Source organism: Mus pahari, chromosome X (assembly GCF_900095145.1).
Source record: "Mus pahari chromosome X, PAHARI_EIJ_v1.1, whole genome shotgun sequence".
Classification (NCBI taxonomy): Eukaryota; Metazoa; Chordata; class Mammalia; order Rodentia; family Muridae; genus Mus; species Mus pahari.
Window position 1 is genome coordinate 51,945,641 of NC_034613.1, and position 12,071 is coordinate 51,957,711.

The following is a 12,071-nucleotide window of genomic DNA, read 5'->3' on the forward strand; positions in this document are numbered from 1 at the left end:
GGGGTTACTGATGTTGGTGAGCTTCCATGTAGGTGTTGGGAATTCTCTGCAATAACAAGTACTCTTAACTACTGATCCCTCAGACTTTTAATCATTGCCAGTTTGAAAGGGAAAATGATTTGATAGCTTATACTTTTCTGTTTATAAATAAAATAGGCCTTCATTTTACATTCTTATTTCACTCTACTTGTTGATAGTCTGCCCTCTCTCTTTTCTTCCTGATCTGACTCATGCTTTACAGAGACGTCCACTGAATTTTACCCCAGCTTTATCACTTTTGTTTTCTCATTAAAACCTCATCAGTCAAAAACATCAAAAAATAATCTACAGGCACTTCGAGAGGTCCCTGGAAGCGTAAGAATTTTGGTGTCACACGGGTTAAAAGATCGCAGGCATTTCCCCCCTTTGTTCCAAGGTCAGTGTTCTTGGGATGTCAACATCTCTAGGCTTTGTTCGGTCTTTTTCACCAGGTCTCACAAGTATCTTAAATGGGCTATGAAGGGGAAAAATTTGCACACTTGACCAGGCCAGTTTGGACTCTTGTGCATGTACAGTGACCCCAATGTGCCTAAGTTGAGTCTATTCTCACCAGTGTAGTGCTTTCTTGGAGTGGTGTCCCTGAGTGGCATCTTCACAATGTCTGCCCCATTTGAGGAGTACAGCAGGGTGGTTCATTGCGGGACTCCTTGGGGACAGTGGTACCAGACCCTGGAGGAGGTGTTCATTAAAGTCCAGGTGCCCCCGGGAACTGGCGCGCAGGACATCCAGTGAGGCCTGCAGACCCTGCAAGTGGCTCTGGCCACTTGAATGAAAAGGGTGGCCACAAGATTCTCTAGGTAGCAAACCAGGGCTTGTCCTGAGTTCCTTCTTCTGACTCCCTGCACTCTGTGTCCTAAAATTCATGGTGTCAGAGGGATGACTTCTGGGTGTGGCAAGGGGAAATTGATCCTACAACTGCTGATGAAGGAACATGGACTTTGGAGAACGGAAAAATGGTCCGCATTGTCCTGACAAAAACCAAGGGAAGTGCCGCAAACTGTTGGACTTCTTTTCTAGAATCTAAATATGCAGCTGACCCCTGGGTGCAAGACCAAATGCAGAGAAAACTTACATTAAAGTGATTCCAGAAAGAAAATCCTGGTTTTGACTTTAGTGGAGCAGAAATCTCTGGGAACTAACAAAGGGTGGACCACATTTCTCAAACCCTGAGAAATGACTGCTACTGCTTAGCTTTTTCTCTGTGTTGTGGATCACGGCAGGTGCTGACAACTTAATGATAGGAAGGATGAAACATCTGATGTCTATAGTTAAAAGATTATAAAGTGTATTTCCATATGGTTGTTAAAGATTACATTCAGATATGGTTTATATAGGAGATATAACAGCTTTCCTGTGGATAGATGGTAACTTTTATTGCTCTGCATTAAGTTTTATATGCTACATTTTTCTAATTTTATATACAATTTTATTTTTACTACAAAACATTGACGTACAAATCATATGAAATGGAAAATATTTGTTTGTATGTGTTATGCAAAAATAATGTTGCATAAGAAAAAATTCTAAGAAAAAATAATATCTACAATAATCAAATAGGCTTCATTCCAGAGATGCAGGGATAGTTCAACACATGAAAATAAATACATGCAAGCTGACTGGGTGTGGCAGGTTTGAGGAGACTCCTTAGTAAGTATTGCTGGAAAATCTGGATATCTACATGTAGCAGAATTGAACTAGGTGTTTGCCTCTCACCTTGCATAAAAATCAACTGTGAGTGCATCAATAGTGCAACAAAAGACCTAAAGATCTGAGTGTGCTAGGGGAATAAGTAGGAAAAGCACTCAAGCTGTAGGCACAAATAAGGAGTATGATATAAAGTGTTCAGGCTAATTACTAACAAATGGGACCTCAAGAATGAAAGTACTTCTGAACAGCAATGGAGAGTATTAGTCAGATGAAGAGCCAGCCACCTAGAGCAGGAGAGGAAAATCTTTGCAGGCTCTATACAATATGAAGCATCACTATCTCAAATATACTAAGATGTTAAAAACATAAGTAGCCACTTAGAAATGAAAATCCTGATAAGCATATATCTACAAGCAACATTTCATGGACTGATCAGGTTTTATTTATGTGCATATATATATATATATATATATATATATATATATATATATGCAAAGAAAACAAGATGGTGAATTGAAAAATAGCAAGAGGGTACCTGACAGGGTTTGATGACAGGGAAAGGAAAGGGTAAATGATAGAACCTCAAAAGCTATTTTAAAATAAATGAGCAGATGAGCTGAAGAAAGAATTCTCAAAAGAGGAAATATAAACAGTCAACTAACATATTAAGAACTATTCTCCTTTTGGGGGAACATCAGGAAAGTTCGAAATAAAACGACTTTTCAGTTTTCTTCTCCCACCCATCGGAATGGCTATCATCACAAAACAAATGACAGTACATGCTACAGTGCGTGGGAAAGAAGCTCTCTTGTTCACTGCTGCTGGGGGTATAAGTTGGTAGGCACTGGGGGAATCAGTAGTTAGGTTTCTTAATAAGCTAAAAATAAGGCTTCCATATGACCCAGCTATACCACTCCTGGAAATATTCCCCATTCTATATACAACTGCTGAGCTATTTGCTTATCCTTTGTTATTGCTGCTCTATGCCAGAAGATAGAATCAACTTAGTGTCCATCAATGATGAATGGAGAATGAAAATATGGATATAATATGGATATATATATATATATATATATATATATATCAACTGTAAGGAAAAATAAAATTATGAAATTTGCAGCTAAATTGGTGGAACTGGAAAAAATCGTGAGTTAAGCCCCATAGCAAAGTACATGTGCCATGTTTTCTCTTATATATGAATATTAGATTCTAACTTTTCTTTGTATATCCATATGGGACTGAAGGAGAAGAAATGCAAGGAAACTTGAAAGGGGTCTACTAAAGGAGAAATATTGCTTAAAGCAGAAAATTATATAAAGAAATCTTAGCAATCACTTTTAGATGTGGGAGGATGTATCCGAGGTGAGAGTGCTGATTATATGTAGTCTAAACTGAGGAAGAAGAAAACTTTGACTCTAAAAGGGAAACTTTATAGTAATTGGTACTTTATAAAGTTCATTTGTGCCTTTGAGACTGAGTTAGTGGAATTGATTGAAGAGATAAAAACCCCAACTAATGGGCTCTGCACTTGGCTTTAATTTTGTCTCTTCAGGGATTTTAATAGGTAGAAAGTATATTTGAATTTAGATACTATTTGCTCTAAACTGACTAATAGTTCTTTTTCTTTTCACTTTTTTTTTAACTGTCTGGTACAAAGATACGTGTAACCTGAGCTCAATGGCTATTATTGTACTAGAGCCAAGTCAATCTGCTCACTGCTCAAAAGCCAAATTACTCAGGAGACAAAATTTGGTGTGAATGAAATGAGGTTTATTCAAGTGCCAGCATGCTGACAAGACATGGAAAATTTGTGTTCTCTTCCACAAAGACCATCATTTTAGGGGAATCAGTGACACAAAGTGCTTTTGTAGAGATAGCCCAATGGTTCAGAGAGTAATGGGCATACCTACGGGACCTCCATCCTCCAGGCTTTGTGTGTGTATTGTTTTCTTCAAGCTAAAAAGTGGCAATTAATTGTAACTTCTAATTCTTTACACAAATGTTGTATTTGTTCAATCAAACTGAGATGGCTAATCTTGCTTCCCAACTTGACTGAATGGAGAAAACTAAAGCAAAGACATGGGGGTGATTCAGTGAGGCATTTCCTGGATCAGACCATTTGAAGCACTAAGACCCATCCCCAGAGTTACCAGTGCCTTTAGATGACAGCCCAGATAAAAGGGCCTGTGAGAAGATACAATTGCTTTTCCTGTTGTCACAACTTTCTTGTGCAAGTTCATTCTCCAATATCTTCAGCATTCCAAGGGAACCTAAAGACCAGCAGCTCTCCAGGCACATTCTAGGCCTACACTGCCATATTTGGGACTGCTGAGACACCCAGTCTAAACAACTACTGAATGCTAAGCATCTTCAGTATGACACAGCCATTCTTGCCCTGCCTAGTCTGCATCCTGTAAACCAATCAAATAAATCCTCTTTATATATGGATCCATCCTATCAGTTCTGTTCCTTGAGAGAAGCCTGATGAATACACAAATCTTATATCTTAACATATGTTTATATTCTATTTACATATGTTACATTGCTTAGTGTGAAGAACTGAAAAAAAAAACAAAAACAAAAACAAAAGAAGGATGTCACATATTGATATCTGGTGATGAAGTCCACCAGAAGTGTTTGCTTCTATACATATAAACAATGGTTACCTAGCACTTCAGATTTTACTCAGTTTTCTTTGAAATTAAGAATGTCAGCTTTGATTCAGAAAACTCACATATTTGGTGTGTCCATTGGAGGATAGACAACTCCAAAGAAATACAGTTCAACATTTTTTAGTGATGAGTATTCAATGATGAAAAATCTCTAAATGTAGTAAGTAGAATCACCTTCATTCTGCAAAAAAGCACACCAGGACATGTATATCAGCGCAGGCTATGCTAGCATTGGAATGTATTCTATTTTCTTTCCAGACAAATACAGCTTCAGATTTCTACAATAAGAAGTCTAGGTCCTCAGGATAAGAATTAATCTGAACTCAGAAGCCTCAAGGCTTAATTAGAATTCTGATCTAGGACAGCAGACTGTGTGAGCTGCTGTTGCTAAACTGTACTGTGTAAACATTGCATACTGATGGAAATTGCTTGTCAACTGAACTGGCATTTCTGTGCAGTAAGATTGTCTTTCTGTCAGCAGAGTGCATCATGGGAAAAGATCAGCATCTCAAAGGAGTGTGATCTGCATGTGTAAATAGGGGGAAAATTCCTCAAAGAAAAGGAACTTGTGAGGATTTACAGTTGTGCTCAAGGTTAAAAAAAAAAAAAAAAAAGACTTCTGAAACTGCATTTTGGTCCAAGGATAGTGAGTGCTTCATAGAAATTGAAAGATAAACATTTTATTTTTAAGATTGAGAGAAAGAATCTATAAGCTTAGCAATAACGAATACTGTAGGGGGAAAAAAGCTGAAGAAAAGAAAAAGAATTTGTAAGTGTTTTGAATTATTCTCCTGACTCTCCTGTGAATTCTTTGCTTCTTTATAGATGAATTTCAACCTAAGCAGTGATGTGTTACAGGCAATGTAAAGAACACAGAAACTGTTATGGATACAAAAGGGTTCAACTCTCTCCTCAAATCTGTACTCCTTTTTGTATCTCAGTGTTGCATCAGTTAGACACAGGTGTGATAAATGCTATTCTATGCTGATGTGGGGATTAAATGAAGTGATATATATGAAGGTCCTGATACTTATGAGGTGACTAACAAATGTTGGTTGAAGAATTTGAGATAATTGATGTTTTGAAGAGTTTCTTTTCTCTTTTACATTTAAAGGGTGTTGTGATTTCTCTGCTTTCTTCTAGTAGTTACCTTATACACTACAGGCAAGGGCAATATATTTGTGATTCTTCATTCTCCACTCCACACTATGTATGTGAAAAAGTGTAACATAAAAACAAAAAGACTAGGCCTTTAGGCCCAGGCTTGAGAATGTGGTGTAAGACTGTGGGCTCCAGAGCATCCTTCGAATAAAAGTCCTCTTGCAGTTTGCATCAAGACCATTTCTCCTGAGTGATTTGGGGTGTTGCCTCTCCTGAGTCAGAACGTGGTGGAGTCCTCACTTTGTGGGTCTTTCATTTGGTGCATTGGTTAGGAAACGTGACCACTCCTCACACCCAAGAACTGACTTGGAGGTATGGGAATCCCCTCTGGAATGTGTGCATGCCGGCTGGTGTTTCTGTTCTGAGTGTCTGTTTTCTGTTCTCTGAAATGAATGCGTGCTTTCTTTGTGTTGGTTTGTTTGTCTGTGTTTCTGAAGCACGGTACAGCCTGAGTCTGGATCTGACTGAATTTGGATTCTGACCCTCCTGAGTTTGGATTCTGATCTGCCTGAGTTTAGATTCTGATCAGCCTGAGTTTGGATCCTAATCTGCCTGAGTTTGGTTTCTCTGGTTTTGGTCATCCCAGTGGAAGCAGACTACAGTGTCTTTGTGTTTGTGGACGGTGGGTTTTTCTGAAACATGTGCTTTATGTTTGCAGCTGTCCTCTTGGGCAGTAAGGACAGGAGGACTGTGATCAGCAGACATGCTAGGAGGATCAGAGACTGCCACCCTGTGGACGCCCTGGGAAGTGGGGAGAGCCAGGGATGCCTGGTAGTCTCCTGAGATCGGTCAGAGGACCAAGTTCTGTTGTTGAAGTAGAAGCTTCACCCTCTCCGACCATCTGATTCTTTTGCCTGCTTGTGGAGGACTCAGAAGGGTCGCGTGTGTCTGGATCTGTTCGTTTCTGTTTTGTGTGTTTTTGTCTTGTGTGCCTTTGTCTATAGTTTTATCACAAGACAGACGGTGACAACCCCGCTTAGTTTGACTCTTAACCATTGGACTGAAGTTAGGACTAGAGCCTATAACATTTATCCACAGCCTCAACCCCCACCATGGGGAAACCCCAACCCCTGGGGTGGTGGGAGGCAGACCCGCTGTGGGTACATGGAGCTGGAGAGCACAGAGTCCAGACAGACTCCGGTGGACCCACCCCACCTCCAACCCCTTCAGTACTGGCCATTTTCCTCTGCTGATATTTACAACTGGAAAACTAATCACCCTCCTTTTGCAGAAAATCCTGCTAGCCTGACAGGATTGGTAGAGTCTCTGATGTACTCTCACCAATCCACATGGGATGATTGTCAGCAGCTGTTGCAGATGATCTTCACAACCAAAGCGAGAGAGAGAGAATTCTGTTAGAGGCTAGAAAAAATTATCCCAGCAGCCGATGGGCAGCCTACACAGCTACAAAATGAGATTGACATGGGATTCCCTTTGACTCACCTCAGTTGGGACTCCAACATAGCAGAAGGTAGGGAGAGCTTGAAAATCTATCACCAGGCTCTGGTCAAGACTGCCCACTAATTTGGCTAAAGTAAGACAAGTAATGCAGGGGCCAACTGAACCTACCTCAGTGTTCCTTGAAAGGCTTATGGAAGCCTTCAGGCAGTTCACTCCCTTTGATCCTACTTTGGAAGCCCAGAAGGACTCAGTGGCCCTGGCATTCATAAGGTAGTTACCCTGTATATCAGAAAGAAACTTCAGAGATTGGAAGGGTTACAGGAGACTGAGTTACATGATCTAGTGAAAGAAGCAGAGAAGGTGTATTACAAGAGTGAGACAGTCACATAACCTAGTGAAAGAGGCAGAGAAAGTGTTTCATAAACGGGAGACTGAGGAAGAGAAGAAAGAGAGAGAGAGAGAGAGAGAGAGAGAGAGAGAGAGAGAGAGAGAGAGATAAGAGGCAGAAGAAAGAGAAAACAGGAGGGATTGTAGACAAGAAAGAAATTTGAGTAGAATTTTGTCCACAGTAGTAGAAGAAAAAGAAAAGACAGGACCTAGAAAGTTAGGGAACCTGGGCAACAGAAGACCAATGTGCTTAAAAGAATTAGGTGAGCTGGAGTACTGAGCCTCAGCTAAAAAGGCTCAGCTGTGTTAGACTGAAGTTACTTGAGATACACCCTTAGAGATGGGAAGCAGAGGCTAAAAGAAGCCAGAAAAAAAGACTGTAACTCAGATCCCCACCCCAACTACACCAAGGCAAGTAAGAGAATTCTTGAGCACTTCTGGCTTCTGCAGGCTCTGAATACCTGGGTTTGCGACCTTAGCTGCCCTGTTGTACCCCCTAACCAAGGAAGGGGTGTTTGTGTGGACCCCAGATCACCAGAAAGCCTTTGAAGAAATTAAAAAGGCCCTACTAACAGCCCAGCCTTAGCCTTGCCTGACCTAACCAAACTTTTCACTCTTTCTGTGGATGAGAGAGCAGGGTCGCCAGAGGAGTACTTTCTCAGACTTTGGGACCTTGAAAAAGGCCAGTGGCTTACCTATCCAAGAAGTTAGACCCTGTTGCCAGTGGGTGGTTTTCTTGCCTGAAAGCTATTGCTGCCATAGCTCTACTTGTCAAGGATGTTGATAATCTCACTCTGGGACAGCAAATAACTGAAGTGGCACCCCATGATCTTGAAAGCATTATCCGACAGCTCCCTGACCGCTGGATGACCAACACTCATATGACACATTATCAGAGCCTTTTGTTGACTAAATGAGTGACCTTCGCTCCTCCTGCTGTCTTCAATTCAGCTACCCTACTGCCCCAGACTGATGACTCTTCACCTACTCATCACTGCGCTGGCATTCTGGCAGAAGAAACTGGTACTCAAAATGATCTGAAGGATCAGGTTTGGCCTGGGAGTCTGAGCTGGTACACGGATGGCAGTAGCTTCGTGGTTGAAGGTAAGCAGAAGGCAGGGGCAGCAGTGGTGGACAGAAAGCAAATGATCTGGGCCAGCAGCCTCCTTGAAGGGACCTCTGCCCAGAAAGCTGAACTTGTGGCTTTGATACAAGCTCTATGAATGGCAAAGGGGAAGTCTGCCCATATACACGAAGCAATATACAGACAAAGAGGGCTGTTGACATCTGCAGAAAAAGACATAAGATGCTATGGCTAAAGGGAATCAGATGGCAGACCTAACCGCCAAACAGGCGGCCCAAGGAGCAATGATCCTGGCAGTCAAGGAGCCTAAAGATTATGATGTCAGAGAGACCAGCTTTAGATACACCCCTGAGGACTATCAAGCTATGGACAAATTAGGACTGGTAAAGGAAACCCTGTATGGGTTACTAGAAACAAAAGGAAAACTAGTCCTCCCACAGGAAGAAGGACACAAGTATATTACCAACTTACATTACTTGACCCACTTGGGGGCCAAGAAATTAAAAGGTGTGGTTAGGTCCTCCAACTACTATGTTATAGGACTCTCTGACTTGGCAGAAGTAATAGTCAAAAGCTGCAAGGCCTGTGCCATGACTAATGCAAGACACTCCGTGTATACTCTTGTGAAGAGGCTCAGGGGTGACTGGCCTAGGGCCTACTGGGAGGTAAATTTTATAGAAATTAAGCCAGCTAGATGTGGCAACAAGTACTTATTAATGTTTATACATACCTTTTCAAGCTGGGTAGAAGCTTTTCCTACCAGGACTGAGATGGCCAATGTCAGCCAAGATGATCCTAAAAGAAATCTTCCCAAGATTTGGGATTCCTAAGGCAATTGGGTCTGATAATGGACTTGATTTTGTTGCCAGGTAAGTCAGGGACTGGCCAAGATATTGGGGATTGATTAGAAGTTACATTGTGCATAAAGGCCCCAAAGCTCAGGACAGGTAGAGGGGATAAATAGAACCATTAAAGAGACCCTTACCAAATTGACATAGGAGACTGGCACTAATGATTGGATAGCTCTCCTATCCTTTGTGCTCTTCAGGGTTAGAAACACCCCTGGACAGTTTAGACTTACCCTCTATAAATTACTCTATGGGGGCCCCCTCCACTGATAATAATAGCCTCTGTACATATTGCTGACATGCTGCTTTCCAAGTCTTTGTTCTTTAGGGTCAAGGCGCTCGAGTGGGTGAGACAGTGAGTGTGGAAGCAGCTCTAGGAGGCCTACTCAAGACTTGCAAGTCCCACATTGCTTCCAAGTTAGAGATTCGGTCTACATTAGACACTACTGCGCAGGAAACCTTGAGACTCGGTGCAAAGGCCCTTATCTTGTACTCTTGGCCATTCTATTTTCTACCCTTATTGGACCCCTTTTTATTTTGCTTCTGCTTTTAATTATAGGTCCATGTGTGTTAAATAGGCTAGTTGACTTTATTAGAGCAAAAATTAGTGCAGTGCAGCTTTTAGTTTTGAGACAACAGTAGCATGGCCTAAAGGATCAAGTGTGTCAGGGAAAAGATAGTGTCTAGTTCTAGGATTAGAATACTAACAAGTGGAAGAAGGGAATGGAATAGTGTAACATAAAACCAAAAAGTCTAGGCCTTTAGAACCAGGCTTGAGAATGTGACTTTTGAGACTCAATGCTCCACAGTCCTTTACCCCTGCATGGTATATGACTGTGGGTCCCAGAGCGTGCCTGGAATAAAAGTCCTCTTGCAGTTTGCATCAAGACTATTTCTCCTGAGTGATTTGGCATGTCACCTCTCCTGAGTCAGAATGTGGGGGAGTCCTCACTTTGTGGGTCTTTCATATGCACAGGACTTTTAATAGATCCCTTTTTCTTGCCTCTTCTCAGCAAGCAATTTCCTCTTCCTTAGTCTGATCCTTTCACCAGTGTGCTCCTCAACTCTGTTTGTCTTTTGGTATTAGAGAACGTCTGTTGTAGACATGTTAGGCCAGGGATTTTATAGTTAATTTTGAGAGACTTGGCTTAGTACAAGCCTTAGAGAAGAAAGGGAGCCAGGTCCCTAGTCCACATTCGGCAGCCATATATTTGTACAATGAATCGATTTCATGTAGGATTTAATAAACGCAAAAAGAACAAAAAGAATGATGGAGAGGAGGAATGCAGTTTATAGCTAACTTTTAATATAATTGTATTAATTATATTAATTATATGTATACGTGAAGAAACATACAAATGTGAGGTAAATTACACAGGGCATTATCTAAATTTTTTTCTGAGCTGAAACCTTGTGGTATAGGTATGATTTAAAATTCAGATTTATGAGATTCAGAAAAAATAAGGTAAATATATCTTATATTATGGAATATCAGTGAGAATAAGGTTGGTGGCAACAGCTTATAAGTAAATATATTAATATTTATGGCCTTCAGTTTGTGAATATCAATTTTAGTGAGATAAACAAATACTATGAATACTCTCATATTTGATCAGGTCAAGTCAGGTTTTCCTGCCAAATAAGATTCAAAGTCTTTTTTGTATTTATAATTTCAGATGACTGAAATCATATGGTGGGTGGCAAATACTAGCAAGAGCTGTGTGTTTCCTACTCAAAGATGGGCTGCTATTTACAGTTGATGTGTTTATGAAAAGATAAAGAGGTATAAGAACATGTTTTGTGGAGGTGTGATAAGGTATGAGGGAAGTGGGTGCCTCAGCGGGCCAATGCGGAGACATCCCTTCCCCCTGAGGGACCAACTACACAACGAGGATGATGGTATAGTATAGAACAGAGTTTATTTAGGGCATGGGGAGGGGAGTTAAGATAGTACTAGAGACAGAGCAAGGGAGGGAGAGAGAGAGAAGAGAAGAGGCCATCCATGACCATGTGGAAAGATGGGGGAAGGGAATGGGGAGAGAGAGGAGCAAGAGGGAGAGGCAAAAGAGCAAGAGGCAAGAGGGAAACAAGAGTAAGAGAGGGAGGAGAGGGTAAGCAGTCACTTTTATAGTGGGCCAGGCCGACCTGGCTCTTGCCAGGTAACTGTTGGCAGGAGCATACCTGGCTATTGCCAGGTAACTGTGGAGTGGAGTTTAGACAGAATGCTAACATTCCCCCATTTTTGTTTAATTAAAAAAGAAAAATTATAAAGAGATGATAGTGAAGCAGGAATAGGGTCTTCATGGTATCTGGCTACTTCATGCTGGCATTGGTGGGTGATGTGTCTCTAGGGAACCTAGAAGACTAGGTATGGGGGATGTTTGTCCAGTCTTAGGACAGTGGCTGTTTCCTTGCTGTCTAGGGTCTGTGGAGCCCATCTGAGGATGGGTCAGAAGGAACAGGTCCAGTAGAAGCTTCTGTGTCTGTCAGAGGACACTGGAACATCTAAGGTTGCTTCTCTGGAGCTGTCTTGTGTGTAGCAAGCGCCTGGACTTGACAAGATGTTGAAACATATTATTATAGGTTGAGAATAAGATTAAGTACGTTTGGGAGAATGAAATTTTTTCTTAAGATGTATTTTTGAAACCCAGAGGAATCTCACCCTCTGGAATAGGCAGCAAGTGGGAACTTTGGACAGATATACTTATCTGGATGGAGTCTATTGGGTCCATGAGAGGTAGATCTGAGTGCATTTTCGATAGCTTATAAGTTTATAAAAGAGATAACAACATGATTTAACTACATGAACAGTCTTTAAGATGAGCCTTTTGT

General features: G+C 41.2%; 1 pseudogene; it reads left to right on the top strand.

The window, feature by feature from the left end:
* The first annotated feature begins 636 nt into the window (after positions 1 to 636).
* Positions 637 to 1,216, top strand: LOC110314245 (annotated as a pseudogene).
* The last annotated feature ends 10,855 nt before the right edge of the window (positions 1,217 to 12,071 follow it).